At 49.3% G+C, this 15,842-nt stretch overlaps 1 protein-coding gene and 1 long non-coding RNA gene across 6 annotated transcripts in view; one reads left to right on the top strand and one right to left on the bottom strand.

Annotated features, from left to right (window-relative positions):
- Positions 1-8,854: 8,854 nt before the first annotated feature.
- Positions 8,855-12,291, bottom strand: LOC119868447. 3 transcript variants are annotated; one of them, XR_005370985.1, is made up of 4 exons: positions 12,009-12,291; positions 10,298-11,003; positions 10,028-10,168; positions 8,855-9,170 (listed from the first exon to the last, which is right to left on the bottom strand). It is a non-coding gene; the product is annotated as an uncharacterized LOC119868447 (long non-coding RNA). The 3 variants fall into 3 exon arrangements; XR_005370983.1 differs by lacking the exon at positions 8,855-9,170 and having other exon boundaries at positions 9,994-10,168; XR_005370984.1 differs by lacking the exons at positions 8,855-9,170; positions 12,009-12,291 and adding an exon at positions 11,268-11,312 and having other exon boundaries at positions 9,994-10,168.
- DDX60 (DExD/H-box helicase 60) overlaps positions 11,369-15,842 on the top strand; it is a 92,494-nt gene continuing 88,020 nt past the window's right edge. For all 3 annotated transcript variants that reach the window (XM_038559160.1, XM_038559161.1, XM_038559159.1), the window contains exon 1: positions 11,369-11,524. The gene's annotated coding sequence lies outside the window, so the exon portion shown is untranslated. The remainder of the gene's footprint in view (positions 11,525-15,842) is intronic.

The following is a 15,842-nucleotide window of genomic DNA, read 5'->3' as shown; positions in this document are numbered from 1 at the left end:
TAGTCCTACTCCACACCCCATTACCAGGAGAAGAGGACCTGAGAGGGTAACAGTGGACCCTAATGAAGACTCAGCTAGAGAGCCTGCTTGGGTTACACTCATACTTTTCCAGGATTCGGTAAACACACAGAATCAAAGGCCAATATATGATGCTGGGTCTCCGTAGTGAGACTCCCTGGATCTAAGAGCCACGGTGTAGAGGCAGAAGTAGTGATTCTAACCCCTACTTCCCTGAGCACAATTCATATTTCCTGTCCTGAAAATGTAAGCTATGTCAAGTCAGAGTTCCTAGTGTGTGTGTGTGTGTGTGTGTGTGTGTCCAGGGAGTCAGGGAAGGTGGAGGACACTTCCACCCACTGACCCCGTGAGGATCCCACTGAATTGGAAAGCCGTGCTTGTTACCACCTGGCTGTGTGGGGCTCCTCAGGCCCATGAACCAGCAGGCAAAAAAAAAATCCCTTCCTGCTGAGGAATCAACTCTGATAATCATGAGGAGTTTAGGTTGCTACTCTACAATAAGACAGAAAAGATTATTTATGGAGTCCAGGAGATTCAGTAGGCCATCTCTTAACACTGATGTTGCACGGTTATTACTGTTTGTGGGCAGTTACAGTGAACACTACAGACCACGAAGACAAAAGCCACCATGCGGTCAGGCCGCTTAGGGACGAAGGTGTGGAACTCCTACCTGACTAGCAAGCAAGACAGGCCAACGTGTTTGCCTGGGGTAAAGGAAGTCTAAAGCGGGTGGTTAAAGAAGCTGATGGTGAGTGTCAGCCAGGCTTTGGCATTGGCTGTCGCAGCCGGGACTGCAGCTTAGTTCACTGGCCCACGTGAAGGGCTTTTAGCGGATTGGAAGTAATGCGGAGTCTGTGGTGAACTGATTTCTTCTGCACTCTCAGGAACGAAACGAGGGCACCCGGGTCTTAGAAAACTGAAGGCCCACTCGCAGCGCCTGCAGCCAGAGCTCGGGGATGGTCAGACCAGGGCATCCCTGGCGCTGCTCGGCTCTGTCTGCCTCCTGGGCCCGGGCCCGCTGCTTCACTCCGGCAGTGTGAGGGGTCTTGCCTGCTCTCCTACCCGCCCTGCCCCAGGAGAAGGCCAGACTCACAGCAGCTCGGGTACTGGGCCTGGGACGGCCGGTGCCCCGGGAGCTCCAGTGGCTTCTCCAGCGGCCCACTCCTGAACCCAGGAGACAAACCCAAAACTGCAAGGGAGTTGACGTCCCCGGAAACAAACGTCCCGGGTCAAGAGGCAAAACACAGGAAAGAGCTCTCAGAAAAAGTCTTCTCTCTCTTCCTCTCTCTGTGGTGCGTGGTCCCTTATGGCGTGGCCAGAAGCAGACCGCATGAGCGAGCACCGGAACCTGACTTCTCATGGAGCCACAGCCGTTCTGCCTCCTGGCAGCCTCATGCCCACTTCGCCTTTGCATATCCTCCAATAAAGGGTTATTAGCACAGGAGTTTTGCCTAAGGTTCTGCGTACAAGGGAATACAGGCTGAAAAAGATGGTACGTATCAGTCTCCTTTAGGGGATGTTTCAAATGCCGAGTGTGCCACCGTAGGTACCACTTAGACTGCGAGCCTCGAGTATGTGAGGATGAGAACAGAACGCCACTGCATTAAAGTCTGAAATACTTGACCTAAGTTTGATCCTCTGCTGTTTATGGTGTGGTCTTGAGCAATTCGCTGAATGTCTCTGAGCCCCATTTCCCCCTCGGGATCAACAGAAGGTCAGTACGCTGCACACGGGCTATCAGGGAAGACTGCTTGCGGTGTCTGTAAGACTTCAGGCAGTTGGCCCCTAAATCTCCTAAATCTCAGTTTTCTCATGCATAAAATGAAGACAGGAATGCTCCCTTTCTCACTGATGTGTTTTAAGGATTGAATGAGACCATCATTCATGCAAAGCGCTGGCAAAGTCTTTTGTCTACTATCACTGCCTCTGATAAAGGGTACAAACTCCCTCCCTGCCTTCTGAAAATTATCCGCCTTCTCCAGGTAATTGGGTTAGTTGTGTGCACCTGAGCTGCGGCAAAGCATGGTGCAATTATAAAATATTTTCTTTTTTTTGTTCTGGGAAAAAAAGTATTGTGTTATAATTTTTTCCAGTTTTATCGAGAAATAATTGACATGCATCACTGTAGGTCTACAGCAAGGTGGTTTGGTTTGCATGTATTGTGGAATGATTACAATAGATTCAGCAAAGATCTATCTTCTCATATAGATACAATAAAAAGAAAGAAATGAATAAAAGGAAAAGATTCCACTTGAGTGATGAGAACTCTTAGGGTTTGCTCTGACAACTTCACGGTGTTTCATGTAGCGCCATGCTGCGGGTTACCTCCCTAGTACTTCTTTATCTTATAACTGAACCTTGGTACTTCCAATTCCTCTTCCCTCCAACCCCTGCCTCCAGTGTGCACAAGTCTGATCTCTTTTTCTATAATTTTGGTTCTGTGGGGTCTTTTATTTATTTATTTATTTATTTATTTATTTATTGTGTGTGTGTGTGTGTGGGGGGGGTCTTTATAGAGATCCCGTATGTCAGTGAGGTCATACAGTGTCTTTCACTGTCTGACTTATTTCACATTCCGTTCATGTTGTTGAAAACGTCAGGATTTCTTGTTCGTGGGTGGATAGTATTCCATATATATGTACACACGCACGCACGCACACACCACATTTTCTTGATACATTCATCCACCGATGGACACCAGTTGTTTCCATGTCTTGATTATTATAAATGATATTGCTTTGAACATGGGGATGCAGATATCTTTTCACATCCGTGTTTTCATTACCTTGGATATATTCCCAGAAGCAGAATTGCTGAATCATTTAATAGTTCTATTTTTAATTTTTTTGAGGATCCTCCGTTCTATTTTCCACAAGGGGTGTGCCAGTTTACATCCCTACCAACGGAGCAAAGGTGTACTCTTCTCTCCACACTCTCACCGGCATTCGTTATCTCTTATCTTGTTTTCTGAGTCATTCTAACAGATGTGAGGAGATACGTCATAGTCAGTTTGCATTTCCGTGAGTAATGTTGAGTATCTTAGTCTGTACCTGTTGACCTTTCACATATCTTCTCCGGAGAAACATATGGTCAGGTCTTTTGCCCATTTTTATTTGTATTTTTTGTTGTTGTTTGTTTTGTTTCATTTTTTTTGTTTTTGAAAAGTATGAATCCTTCACATGTTTTCCATGTTAACCCTTGTGTTATAATTCGTGTCCGCCATTCTTCCCTTTCCTACTGATAGAAGCCTGGGCCCTTTTACATGGTCTTAGCTCAGGGGATTGACTCCATGCCGGCACAAACTTCAGCTCATATCTTCCCTGTCCCCCCAACAAAACCGATCATTTCCGGCTTCTTCTCCAATCTCCACTCCTCGTTTTCTCTAGCCCTGGCTACCCCCACAGAAGACAGATACAGCAAATAAGAACATTGATAATGATTCACATCTTCATTCAAGTCTTCATTTGAAATAAATACTCCAGAGGCCCAAATCCGAGGAGAGTGGAAAGACAGATGCTTATCAAGTGACCTTGATTCGTTTGACGTAGGATTTAAAGCAGCCCCCTGTGCAAAATAATTTACAATATGAAGAAATGAGCTTGGCAAAAATGCCATGTCAGAATGCATTATGAAAGATTTTGTAGATCTGTGTATACGATCTGAGTCCGTCAGGCTGGCCGAGGGTTATATTATCCTAGTAATCTGAGAAGCAAGCATCCATCTATCCCTTCAACAAGTCTTTATGCGAGATGGGAAGAGGGAGGTGCCAGATTTTACAGCAGATGCGGGTTCTTGAGCACCACTGCTAGAGTAGCTGCTCTTCCGTGACTCGCAGTCCTGTGACATTACCCGTGGCCTCAGGGTGGCTAACAACATGTTTCAATACCATGAAACACTGTTATTCGTATAATTAGTGGCCTCTTGCAGACATCCAGCTAATACTGATTTCCCCCGTTTGCCTGGATAAAAGGCTGCCTGTTACCAAGAGGCTTCGCAGCAATCCCTCCAGTTAACGGACACGCTCGGGCACTTGTCTGGAAGACAACGGCAGATGTTGCTGTGTCGTTGCCATTGTTTACCACAAACTGCAAGGTGCCTTGGTTACTTCGTCCTTGTCACGGTGATCACTGTCATCATTATCGTCACCATTGTTATCAATATTTTTTGAATACCCACTGAAATGTACTTTTTTCTACTAAGTGCTCTAATGTGTCCTACAGCACGGCTTGACAAAGAGGCTAATCATGAAATAGCACAACAGAGTCTTAACTACTCTTCCAGTATTTAAAAAAAAATCATAAAAAAATAAAAAAAAATAAAAAACAAAAAAATAAAAAAATCATTATTATTCACTTTGGAACTAAAAGTATGGAAGTATAAGCTCAGTGAATGGTCTTTTTGTTTGCTCATCTATACTATTGGCGTCTGGCACATAGAGGCTCTCCGAATATTTGCTAACTAAAGGAAGGTATGAATGAATTTAGTGAATTTAGCACGAGAAATCTTTAGTGAAAATATCCAGTGAGATCTGAGACTCTCTAAGAACAGAAGAGAGATTAAAAAGTGGTTGGTGCCCCTTGAGGTGTGGGTGTTAAGGGACATAGTGTCCTTCTCCATACAACATCGTCCCTAGGGAAAATCAGGCCCTATTTTTTTCCTTTCAGAGGGGAAAAAAAAAAAATCACAGAAGGGCAGACTCTCAGAGGCTCTCCCAGACATCATGTGATCTCACATTGCGCTATTTAAACTTTTTTTGTTAGGACACCGCTGATACTCACATAGGCACAAATATTCTCACGGATGTACCCGAGCTTGAATATAACCCCTAACATTTCCTCTTCAGGAAATGAGGGAATGTAAATAAGAGATGGGTATGACGGTAGAGAGAGCCTTGAATTTGCTCTCGTTACTCTAGAACAACGACAACAACAACGAAATCTTTCAAAAATCTTGGCGCCTGAACTCTTACTGGTGATGAGTCACCTGGAAGCGCATCACAACGGATTCTAACACGGCTGCGTCTCCCAGCACAGCGGCCAAGAGACCTGGGCTCCGGGTCCTCATCATACCCTGGTTAGCTCCGTCTAAAGCAAGTAATTTCCCTCCGTTGAATTTCCGTTTCTTTACTGTAACACGAGAGGGTTGAACAAGGGTCACCCTTGGGTTGAACAAGGGTCCAATCTCTCCATCCGAGGTCGGGGGGAGAGCCCTCCTCGGATTCTGAGCTTAGGGGCTCAGTGTGGCAATCCTGGGACGAGCCATATAGGAGGACTTAGAGCTTTGCCAGTAGTTCGTATATCTCTGAACATAATTTATCCCCCCATCGTTTCTTCCAGCGACTTCTACATTAACAGGAAAGAAAAAAAAGAAAAAAACGGAAACTTTTCTCAAGCACAGAAGACTTTGCAGCGTGCCTGGACTCCGTAAGCTGACGCTTTGGGACATTATCGTTTGCCTAATCTTTCTCCCCCTGGAGATGCACCTCCTTCCGTCCCGTAACTGCCTTGCTCAGTGGTTCAAGTGCCAGTTACCGCACCCCAGAAAAGACACGTCCCATATCCCCCTTGCACACGCAGGATTCTCAATTCTCACAGCAGTGTTGTGAAAGGGACAGGATAGGTGTAGCTCTGCCGCTCATTATAAGTGTCAAAAACCAAAATTGATTCGGTTTCTTAACTAGATTAAAGTCATACACACAGGAGGTACTATGACACAAACCCTAGGGTTGTTTTTTTTTTTTTTTTTTCCCATTTCAGATCTGGTCTTCTTTTATTTCCCCACAAGCTTATGTACCCCATGACTGGTCATTATATCCTTATCCTATACATAGAGAAATAGAGAACTTACCCAAAATTCTGAGAATAAGGTTAATACAACCAACCAACATAAAAGAATAGAGCAAACATTAGCGGAAGTCACTACAAAGACGCAGAATGTTTGGCAGGTGCAAGGCAGGAAGAGCAACATGGACTGTAGCTTAATAATACCGATTTAAGGGACAGAAATATCAGGAAAGAGGAATTTTAAGATAAAACTACTTTAAAGAGTCCAAGGAAAAGAAAATACGATCATGCTTATCCAACAATGTCTCTGTGAAGGACACGTATAACCAGGGAGACATAAGAATTGTAGTCAAGAGAAAGATAGTCTATGACAAGGGGCAAAGCTAGTTTATCAAAATTCACCATAATCTAAAAAAATATATATATATATTCCCCAAGATTATCCTTTTGACTCTGCTCAGTGTCTGTGTACTAATCCATGACATTGACTATTTAATCACACTTTTTAGTTCAACATAACATGTTTTGAGCTTTTCTTGTGTACCAGACATTGTACTAGGAATCGGCAATAAAAGGATGAGCAAGAAATAGTCCATATATTTACGGAGGCAGGTGAACGAGAGGAAGGGGTTGAGAAAGATCCCTGAGATCCTGGCTCGGGCATCTGGGTGGAGGCCATTAGCCGAAGGCTTATCAGAAGAGGGACAGGATGGGCGAAGAGGTGGGAAAGAAGAAGTTTGGTTTGCGGCCTCAGACAGGCTAAGAATGCTTTTGGCTGCAAGAAACAACCTCAAGCAGCAGAGTTTAAGCAATAGACGTTTGATCGCAACAATGTGAGGTCTGGAAAGCCAGTGCAGGAGTTCGAGGATACCATCAAGGAGGCAGGCGCGATTCTTCTATTTTCCCCCCATCATTCTTGGCATGTTGGCATTTTGTCCTTGTGCTTGTTACCTCATGTTACAAATTCCAGGGTATATGTCAGCTCTTTGATTAAAATATTCTTTGTCATCCCCTTTTAATCACTAGAAGGAGCCACCTAAACCTCCATAATAACAAAAAAAAATCCACCATTCTATGAAATGCATTAATCCAACAGGGAGGATAAGTACCAACAGTGTGTGTCCTATTTTCCACTCTCCATCCAGCTATTGCATAGGTGGTAAGAAAAATAAAAATACAGTCTTAATTGCTAGCTAGATGTAAATCACTTCCTAACTCCAAAAACATTAAGTAAACAGCCATTAAACAGGTAAAAAAAAAAAAAAATCTAAGAACTGATTTGTAAATGGCATTTTCTTTAGAAGCCATGGGTGGTCCGGGAAGCAGGGGCGGAATGTCGTCTGCAGATTATCTCTGCCCGCCCTTCACGTCTTACGAGCAGCCGTTCCTGGCTGGATATTGGAAGAGCATCGCATCCGGGCTTAGCTGACGGCCTAGCGTCCCGACTTCCCCAGAGCAAGGGTAGTACCTAGACGTTCACCTGTGCGCACCAAATGTGCGAGAGTAGGGCTTTTCCTGGAGAACGAGGTTCGCCCAGCGTCCCCTGCAAATTCAGGAATGAGATTCGAGTATTTGTCATTGGCGATGCGTTAGCATTCAGCCGCCTGGGCCAGCTACCCTATTGATGTCGCCTGAATGTTCGTCGGAGCATGTGAACAAGTCGAGAAACCTGTCTCCTTTCTTTCCGGAAAGTCGTTATTCTCTTGTTCAAAGTTAAGGATTTCCAGAGCAGAATGTCTGCCTGGGATGGGGGGGCAAGAAGCACTCAGATGCAATAATACACTGTCCATAGCCCGGAGTGTTCAGCCCCCAAGGAGGACGCCGTCCTCTAGAGACAGACCCGGCGACGGGGTTTTCACAAAGCTCCGATTGCCTCCCGCTCGCCCTTTGGCCCCTGCTCACTCAGAGGGCGTGCAGACACACTCGTGCCCACGGATGGAGCCAAGCATGGGCTCTCTGGCCTACCCCACTTGCACAAGGTCCCCCTTATCTCCTTTTCTTAGTCCCTTGCCAGATGCCATTGTATTGGAGGAGGTGACCCTCTCCCAGACAACTGGGCTTCCTGGAGAACAAAACTGAGTGAAAGCAATTGGGAATTTGTAGGGTATTTATTTATTTATTTATTATTATTATTATTTTTTGTAGGTTTTATAGATGGAATACCCTACTGTATGTAATGGTGCCCAGTGGAACGTTGCTGCTTTCCCATCTCTCTCTCTCTCTCTCTCTCTCTCTCTCTTTTTAAAGATTTTATTTATTTATGAGAGACACACAGAGAGAGAGAGAGAGGCAGAGACACAGGCAGGGAGAGAAGCAGGCTCCATGTAGGGAACCCGATGTGGGACTTGATCCCAGGACCCCGGGGTCACGCCCGGAGGCAAAGGCTCAACCGCTGAGCCACCCCAGACGTCCCTCCATCTATACATTTTTACATATCCTTGGAGGGTAGCCTAAGAGTCTCTCCCATTGATAGAGAATTCGGGAAATCTCTTATTTCACAGATACCCAAAATATACATTAATGTAACGGGTATCTCTGCATGTACTAAACCCACAATGCAGTACCTCAAAGGGACATTCATTACCTATTTGGAGTTCCAGACAGGACTGACAGTGACCGAAGGCCTCATTTCACATGGGGGATTTATCTCTTGCTTTTAGGGAAGAAGGGTGTGGGGGAAGTCAGAGGGATCTTCTTGCTTCTACGGTGCTCTCAAGTCTTTCAGCTAACATATTCGATATGTCAAGGCCCCATGTCTTTGGGCATCACGTCCTGAACCCCATCACTATCTTGACTCCCAGGACTCCATGAGCTCCTCGCGGGGGCATCAGGGCCATATCTGGTGAGAGGGGTTCCCTACCTGGCTAGTTCCTCTATCAGTCAGAACAGCTGCATTTACCTAATAGCTTCACTTCCTTGCCAGCCAGAAATATTATTTTATTTTATTTATTTGCTCTTTTTTAAAAATATTTATTTATTTAAGAGAGAGAGAGAGAGACCATGGAGAGTGGGCAAAGGGAGAGAGAGTCTCAAGCAGACTCTGTGCTCAGCACGGAACCTGATGTGGGGCTTGATCTCAAGATCCTGACGTCATGAGCCAAAATCAAGAGTCAGATGCTTAACCAACTGGGCCACCCAGGAGCCCCGGCCAGTAAAATTATTTAATTCAGTTGGGAAGGAAATAGACTATTCCAGTTTTGCAGATGAGAAATGGCGGCGCTTGCTCTAGCCTTTGGAAAATGGGAGAGGGAAGACGTAGATCCCGTGTCAGCAGACTTCCAGTCCACTGGGACTCGAGTAGGTGAAGACGCAGCGATGGGTGCCGGGCCTCTCACTCGATCAGCTGTTAGGTGAAAAATTCCATCCATTCTGATAGAGAAGGTAGGGAGAGAGAGAGAGATTTGAAGAATACTGTAAACTAGGAGAAAAGAGGCTCTTTGCAAGAGAGTGATTGCTGAAAAAACGCTTTCAAGTATCTCAAAGAAAGAGAGAGAAGTAAATGGATCGTTGATTAAACAAGCATGGTTTTTGCTTGTGTTTCTCAGCGATCGGGTCGTCATTGGGGATCTTTGACAGAGCAGCTTGGGGCGCGTCTGGACTAAAGCGGCCTAAGGGCTTGGAAGAGGGTGAAGAAGTATAGACCACTGAGGTGTAGACCACAGAGGGGACCGTGCCACAGAGAGCAGGTACGAAATAGAGCAGGAGATCACTGTTGGGAGTATTTTAAAGTAGACGTGGGTGTCTTAGGAGGGTGGGCAGTACATTTAGTCGACTGAGTGAAGTTGTGGGTACGTCAGTCTGAAGAACAAATGGTGTGGGATGGTCGAGGGAACCACATCCAAATCACAAAGGGTTAGTAATGTTGGGTATGGAGACGGCCTGATGTCTTCTTCTTGGACTCTTTTTTTTTTAAATAATAAATTTATTTTTTATTGGTGTTCAATTTGCCAACATGCAGAATAACACCCAGTGCTCATCCCCTCAAGTGCCCCCCTCAGTGCCCGTCACCCCATCACCCCCACCCCCCACCCACCTCCCCTTCCACCACCCCTAGTTCGTTTCCCAGAGTTGGAGTCTCTCATGGTCTGTCTCCCTCTCTGATATTTCCTACCCATTTCTTCTCCCTTCCTCTCTATTCCCTTTCACTATTTTTTATATTCCCCAAATGAATGAGACCATATAATGTTTGTCCTTCTCCGACTGACTTATTTCACTCAGCATCATACCCTCCAGGTCCATGCGCGTTGAAGCAAATGGCGGGTATTTGTCATTTCGGTGTCCATCGAAAGATGAATGGATAAAGAAAATGTGGTTTGTGTACACAATTCCTCTCGGACTCTTCAGTAGCAGTGGCGTATGCAGTTATCCTAAGGTTGAGAAAGAATCGAAAAAGAGACGACCTTTAATCAGAAAGAACTTGAGGACACTGGGTGTTATACTACGTGTCGGCAAATACAATTCCAATAAAATGTCTAAAAAATTTAAAAAAAAAGAACCTGCGAATATAAAGCGCTGTAGGGTTGTAACCACCATCGTAAAACATTGTGAAAGGCCTGGGGGTAGAAATAAGGGGTATCGGCTGTGTTTGTGAACAGTTTCGTAGGGCGTAGGCTTGGCCGTTTTCCTCCGTAGCCAGAAACAAACGCATTTTTAAAAATTGTCCCAGATTATTCCGCTGCAAGCCCAGGTATGGACGAAAATCAAGAAGTTCAAGCAGCTGCGCATGTGAGTTATGGGGAGTCGAAGGGTTTGCTTGCAGGGTCGTCCTGATAAGACAGAAAATCAGGGGTCCCAAGGGAAGGACCTGAAAAATAGACACGGGGCTCGTGTGACCATCAAGGTTCGGAGCGGAGTCCAGGGTGTGCAAGGGAGCCTGTGGCAGCGGGTCGCTGCCGGCGAAGGCAAACCAGAGGCTCCGAGTGTCGTCCGGGGCGGCGGGGTGGAGGGTCAGCCTGGCCGGCCGCGGCTCGCTCAGTGCTCAGCTGGCACAACGGACGTCCACGGAGGTAAAGGCCATCCTGAGGTTGGCGCTCGCTCGGGCCCGTGACCCAGAGGCCAAGGCGGGACCTTCGTCTCCTGGCGACAGGCCTTCGGCCTGACCCTGAACAATCTGTCGGGGACCTGCCCACCGGAGGCCGCCTAGGCCGGCCGGGCGCCCCGCTCCTGGGCTCACCGGCTGCATCGAGGCCTTCTTCGTCTCATCTATAAAATGACAAAAATAATAGCAGGTGGCCCGCGAGGCTGCTGGGAGCATGAGCAGGAGGATAAGTAGGAGGATGTCAGCGTCCCCGTCCCGCCAGCTCGCCGCGGCCTCCCGCAGCAACAGCCTCTCCCCCAGCTCCTGGCAGCCGTGCCCTGCTCCCCCCCCCAGCCCCTTACCCTCCTCGTCCTCCGCACTGTAAGGTGCTGCAGGAGAGGAGGACAACCTCAGCCCCCTGCCCCTTCCCCACCAGCCTCTCCTGCTACCTGTGCAGCCCCAGGGCCCCTCCCACGTGCACCACACCCCGAGCCCGGCCCGGCGTCTCTAAGGAGCCCCCCCCCCACGTGATTTAGGGTCAGCCCCTCCTGAGCTGTCAGCAGCACTCGGAAACGAAACTCAGACGCCCGACAGGAGAAAGGAAACCAAAACTCCCTTCCCGGGCATAAAGGCGGGGCTGCCCCGGCTCCTCCGCCCTCGCTCCCTGCCGGCCACCCCACAGGGGCCCAGCAGCTCCGGGCGGCAGGTAAGACCCAGGCTCCGGGCCCAGGCCGGTGCCTCCCTGCGCCGTCTGGCTGCTCCCCAGGATGACGGGGGCACTCGGGGGAGACTCAGGGTGCAGGTGTCCCCAGGGCCCAGGACGACAGGGGGAGTCGGGGGAGACTCAGGGTGCAGGTGTCCCCTGCAGGGGCTCAGGACGACAGGGGGACTCACTCGAGGCTGCGGGCGCCCCTGGACGTGCTGGGCTCGCCTGCCCTGGGCTGGGGGCGCCCCCGTCACAGCGGGGGCCTGGTCCGATCCTGGAGCGAGGCCAGGTGAGGGGGGACAGGCAGGCCTGTGGCGACGCGTCTGCTTGGTGTTAGGGAAGCCCCAGGATCAGCAGGTCAGGGTCCTGCCGGGGGCGCAGTGCTGGGGACCTGGGCCCGAGGGCACCTGGATGTGACCCCCCGCCCCGGGGTCCCCCCTTGAGGCAGCTTCTCAGCCTCCAGCCCCGGAGCGTGGCTGCAAACCTGCAGAATCCGAATCCGCATGTGACTGGTCAGGGGGTGCTCCTCGTGCATTCGGGTGCTCGGGCGGTAGGTTTGCTCCTGGTGCAGCAGGGACGGGACTGTGCTCGTGCTCAAGGGACATGCGTGGCTTTTCCACTGCTGCGTAACCATCGCACACTTAGGGGATCCCGGGGGCTCAGGGGGGGAGCACCACCTGCGGCCCAGGCCGTGACCCCAGGTCCCCGGATCGAGTCCGCCTCGGGCTCCCTGCGTGGGGCCTGCTGCTCCCTCGGCCTGGGCCTCTGCCTCTCTCTCTCTGGGTCTCTCATGAATAAATGAATAAAATCTTAAAAAAAAAAAACAATCACAAATTTAGTGGCATAAATCAATAAAAATGAATTAGTTTACAAGTTTCTGTAAGTGGGAAGTCGAGGCACTGTCTCCTTAGGCTGGAGCTTAAACAAGTGGCCTCACCCCAGGAACCTCAGGCCACACCCTGCCCACCCTCGGGGGGACATTCAGGGCTGGGGGCCTGGGGACTGGGGGCCTGGGAGACTGGGGGCCTGGGGGCCTGGGGGAATGGGGCCTGGGGCTGGAGGACTGGGGGTCTGGGGGCCTAGGGCTGGGGGGCCTGGGGGGCCTGGGGGGCTGGGGGGCTGGGAGCCTGGGGCCTGGGGACTGGGGTGATGAGGGCCTGGGGCTTGGGGGGCTGGGGCCTGGGGACTGGGGGGCTGGGGGGCTGGGAGCCTGGGGGGCTGGGGCCTGGGGACTGGGGGGCTGGGGGGCTGGGAGCCTGGGGGGCTGGGGCCTGGGGACTGGGGGGCTGGGGGGCTGGGAGCCTGGGGGGCTGGGGACTGGGATGCTGGGGGGCTGGGGGGGCTGGAGCCTGGAGCCTGGGGGACTGGGAGCCTGGGGACTGGGGGGTTGGGGGGCTGGGGGCCTGGGGGCCTGGGAACCTGGGGGCCTGGGGTGCTGGGGGCCTGGGGTGCTGGGGCCTGGGACTGGGATGCTGGGGGCCTGGGGGCCTGGGGACTGAGGGGGTTGGGATGCTGGGGGCCTGGGGCCTGGGGACTGGGGGCCTGGGAGCCTGGGGGCCTGGGAACCTGGGGGCATGGGGGGATGGGGTCTGGGGACTGGGATGCTGGGGGCCTGGGGGCCTGGGGACTGGGGGGCTGGGAGGCTGGGAGCCTTTTTTTTTTTATAGTGATATATTTGATTTTATTAACACATAATCACACTCTTAAAACATCTTATTGTAACATTCGAGGTGTATTTGATTTTGCCATTCCCAAATATTATTCATTCATTCACTCACTCAGCAAGTATTCACTGCATGCTATAAACACACAAGGGTGGGTGCTAGACTTTTTCCATAACTGGCCCTAACTGGATCGTGAAGCCTTTCAGAGCAGGGATACTGCACCTTCCTCGTATTTTATCCCAAGCCTCAGCCTGTAGCAGACATTCAACCAATGCAACAAACATATATCACGTAAATGAAAAGTGGGAGGCACTATGCTTGCTGTGCATAACCAAATAATAAAATATTTATTTCTATGTCTTGTTCATCTTTAAACTCAAAATTTAAGAACACGAATGCCTGGGGACTGGGGGGCCAGGGGGCTGGGGGGCTGGGGCCCGAGGGCCTGGGAGCCTGAGTCCTGGGTGGCTGGGTGGCTGGGAGCCTGGGGTGCTAGAGCCTGGGGACTGGGGGGCTGGGGGTCTGGGGCCCGAGGGCCTGGGGGCCTGAGGCCTGGGGGACAGGAGGCCTGGGGGGGCTGGGGACCTAGGGCTGGGGGACCTGGGGGACTGGGGGTCTGGGGCCCGAGGGCCTGGGCGCCTGAGACCTGGGGGGCTGGAGGGCTGGGGGCATGGGGGACTGGGGGCCTGAGGCCTGGGGGCTGGGGGCCTGGGAGCCTGGGGGGCTGGAGCCTGGGGACTGGGGGGCTGGGGGCCTGGGAGCCTGGGGGGCTGGAGCCTGGGGACTGGGGGGCTGGGGGTCTGGGGGTCTGGGGCCCGAGGGCCTGGGGGCCTGAGGCCTGGGGGACAGGGGACCTGGGGGGCTGGGGACCTAGGGCTGGGGGACCTGGGGGACTGGGGGTCTGGGGCCCGAGGGCCTGGGTGCCTGAGACCTGGGGGGCTGGAGGGCTGGGGGCATGGGGGACGGGGGCCTGAGGCCTGGGGGCTGGGGGCCTGGAGGTTGGGGCCAGGGGCGCTGGGGTCTAGGTGCTGGGGGTCGGGGGGCCGGGGGTCGGGGGTGGGGGTGTCAAGAATTCCGTCCATTGCTGCTCAGCTCTTCTCCAGATGCACTTTAGGAATTTGAGCCTTTCTGTCCAGTGGTGCCTCCACTCCCTCGGCCTTTTTCCCTAAATTGGGTGGTCCCAGCCATAATAATCTCTGATTTCTCTTTTTTACCCTTCTGTTCTTCCTTTTAAAGATTGTTTAACCCAGAATCCAAGTAAGGTTCTGGGACTACTACGATGGGATGATATAGCTTTCAATTTGTCACAATCTCTTTCATCTTCTTGTAATTTGTTAATAAATTGAGGTTATTTCCCTTCCTTTCCTTTGCCTTCCCTTCCCCCCGCTTCTTTTTTTTTTTTGTCTCGTAGAGATTCTAGTCTTACTGGTGTCATTTAACACGTCCTGTCTCTTATAAATGTCTTGTCAATGAATTATTGCTGCTAGAGTTTTGATTAAACAAGTTAAAATTTTTTTCTTTTCTTTGGAAAATTTCAACAATGGTGCAGTTCCACATGACGGTAGATATTTACCTGTATTTTCGTTGCTACCCCCTAAAAATAACAAGATCTATTAATTCATCAGAAGTTGTAATATAAATATAAATGAAGTTTCCCCATTTATGTTATTGGATCCCCCATGGTTCTGTACCTATGTGAGGAAGGCAATTGAACTTCTTGATTCCAGAAATCCTTCACTTTTGATATATTATCTTTAGATACTGTCTCTGGACTTCCTGGTATGAAAAACAAGGAACTTAATATACACTTTTCTACTATTCGTCCCTTTCTGAACCTCCCAATTTGGTTAAGTATAGTGGTTTTATATTGTCAGGGTTTATCATAGTTTACGGTATTTTAAGACTTAACTCTTGTGATTTGTTTCTAGTTGAATAAAAAAAATGGAAAGCCAAGTAAACAAGTCACAAAATTATTTACTTTGTTATTCATTGTAGAAGAAATTTATGTTTGGCTTGAAATGTGGTTCTTTATTATTAAGACTGCTGTTTGAAATTGATGCTTTTGTAAATTCAAAGTATCATGGATCCTCCCATTTTTCTTTAGAGCTTCCTTTAATTTTTCTGGATCATATGACGTTTCACTGTTTCTTGGTTGTCCTATGCTTGATCTTCCCCTCCCCCCCTAATTTTCTGTTTTATCTCTTTAAAATAAAATTATCAGTTAAGATACGTGGTTGGTGAAAATCTGACTTCTTAAATGTCTGGTGATATGGTCTTTCCTCCCTCTTAATGGATTGAATGACTAGGTACAGAATTCGAAGTTCAAAATATTTTCCCCTGGGAACTTTGAAAACATTGTTTTCTTTTATCAAAATATCCAGTGATGGTTTTCATTTTATGCAGTTCTGTGTGCCAGGTACTATTTTAATCAATTTGTATACATCAGCTCATACACTTAAATAGCCTAAAAACACAACCAAAAAAAAAAAAAAAAAACCAAAAAACACAACGAAAAGAGCGTATCATCATTGTCTGTCCCAATTTTATAAATAAGGGGACTGAGATACAGAGAGAGTCAATAGTTTGCCCGAGATCACTAGGCTACAGTACGTCTCAGAACTTGGCCAATAGTGCTCATGCTTAGACACCTTACA

Source organism: Canis lupus, chromosome 15 (assembly GCF_011100685.1).
Source record: "Canis lupus familiaris isolate Mischka breed German Shepherd chromosome 15, alternate assembly UU_Cfam_GSD_1.0, whole genome shotgun sequence".
In the NCBI taxonomy this organism is placed as follows: domain Eukaryota; kingdom Metazoa; phylum Chordata; class Mammalia; order Carnivora; family Canidae; genus Canis; species Canis lupus.
Note: the sequence above shows the minus strand (reverse complement) of the source record. Positions and strands in the feature narration are given on the sequence as shown.